At 45.6% G+C, this 2,105-nt stretch overlaps 1 non-coding gene across 1 annotated transcript; it reads right to left on the bottom strand.

Moving 5' to 3' along the window:
• Positions 1–1,010: 1,010 nt before the first annotated feature.
• Trnas-gga (transfer RNA serine (anticodon GGA)) lies at positions 1,011–1,083 on the bottom strand. The gene has a single exon. It is a non-coding gene; the product is annotated as a tRNA-Ser (tRNA).
• Positions 1,084–2,105: the final 1,022 nt, after the last annotated feature.

The raw sequence follows: 2,105 nt of genomic DNA, 5'->3' as shown, positions 1-2,105 counted from the left end.
TATATATATATATATATATATATATATATATATCTATATATATATGTACATATATATAAATATATATTTATATACATATATATGTATATATATATATATCAATATATATAGATAGATAGAGAGAAGGAAACAAGGATAAGATAAAACTCACAAAAAAGCCAGCTGAAATGGTATAAATAGTTTGATGCACAGCTAGAAAAATAAAAGAGAAGGTTTGCTTACGCAGCGGCAACGGGACTCGCCTTCATTAGAGTACAGTTACATGATTTTGCTGTCACCAACATTGGGAACACATTTCTTATATAGCTTTGCAGAAAACTGTGAGAAGGAGCGGGAGATGTTTCGGAATTAGAGAGTATGCATGCAGTCGGGTTATGTCTATGTAGGTTGCACCCCGACGCGGCAACGTACGTGGCGTGGGCTGCAAGTTCAGACAGTGCAAGTTCACCTCTTAGAAACGTTTAACCTTTTGTAATCTATGGACCCTACCTATTTCCTGTTCAGTTGCTAGTTCACTCTGCAATGCTATTTTGTGCACTGTGACTGTTCTTTCCATCCGCGAAAGGGAAACCCAAAATACAATCTTCATTTATGCCTGTATGAATCCATCCGAACCGGTCTCCCCACCCACTGAATACCTCATTGTATACATTTAGTATAAGGTATTTTTGTTTCCTGTGTTTAGGGGTAGTAGTCAGCTCCCCTCGGACTAGTCGGGGTGAAGGGTCCTTTCTTTTAAACTCCGGGCCGTGACACGAGTGTCTACGACATGTCAAGAGTGGTCGACCAGCGCTTAACCCTCGTATGCTTCCTATGGCACCAAGAATGCCAGAACAGAGGCCCTCGCTGTGCATTTAGCGAATCAGAATGGGAAACGAGGGCTCGTTGAAAATAAGACAGAAATAATTGTTGGCTGTAAAGAAAAACTCGAAAAGCTACGGGGAGGATGTGGTAGGTCATAGAAACAGTGAAAGAATTTGGAAGGAAAGAAAGAAAGTGGAGAAAAAATGCCCGCCAGGTGGGATCCGAACCCACGACCTTCAGAATTCCGGTCTGGTGCGATAACCACTACGCTACCGGCGGCGCGATTTTCCCTTCCACTTTCTCGGGTATTTATGCTGAGGTATTTTTGTTTGCTGTGCTTGGGGGAGGTAGCCACCGCCACTCGGACTAGTCGGGTGAAGGGGACATGTGGTAGGTCACTGAAACAGATAAAATAATTGGAAAGAAAGAAAGTGGAGAAGAAGAAAAAAAAGGAAACAAAAATGCCTTAACATAATTTCCCCAGAAAGTGGAGGGGAAAATCGCCCCGCCGGTAGCGTAGTGGTTATTGCACCAGACCTTTTTTCTGGAGGTCGTGGTTTCGGATCCCACCTAGCGGGCATTTTTAGCCGCTTTCTTTCTTTCTTTCCGAATTCTTTATCTGTTTCAATGACCTACCACATCCTCCCCTTTGCTTCCCGAGGTTTTCTTGACTGCCAACGTTTTTTCTGTCTTATTTTCAAGGAGCCCCTTATTTCCCATTCTGATTCGCTACATGTATAGCGATGGCCTCTGTTCTGGCAGACTTGGTGCCATTGGAAGCTTAAGAGGGTGAAACGCTGGTCGACCACTTTTGACATGTCGTAGACACTCGAGTCATGGCCCGGGGTTTCAAAGAAAGTCCCCTTCACCCCGACTAGCCCGAGTGGCACTGGCTACCACCCCTAAACACCTCCCCCAATGCCGGCTGACTTGTCTCACCTCTCCATAGCGTACATTAGCTTGTCGGTCAGTGTCATCAACATCAGTGCTGAGCTGCGTAAGAACTTATGAATAGCTTCCATCATCGGCATCCGGTCTGGTTCTTCAGCTACCAGTGCCCCTAGGGCACTGCCACGACTACCCTCTCACTACCAACTGCGTGAAGACCTGCTTTATCATCGGAATTACTACTCGGATGGTCGCCAGGGGTTTTTGGTTTTTGCTTATCCCACGTCTTTGGCGTGCGACATCTGCGTTGCCTTTCATGCCGGCCCGAGTAGCGCGCGCGCTGGCGTCTTCAACACGTACGAGCGACTCCGTCTACGTCACTATTAGTGATGCATGTATTAGAGCGCATGTGC

This window comes from Haemaphysalis longicornis, unplaced genomic scaffold (assembly GCF_048455015.1).
Source record: "Haemaphysalis longicornis isolate Haplotype H1 unplaced genomic scaffold, Haemaphysalis longicornis Haplotype H1 scaffold_8, whole genome shotgun sequence".
Lineage (NCBI taxonomy): Eukaryota > Metazoa > Arthropoda > Arachnida > Ixodida > Ixodidae > Haemaphysalis > Haemaphysalis longicornis.
Note: the sequence above shows the minus strand (reverse complement) of the source record. Positions and strands in the feature narration are given on the sequence as shown.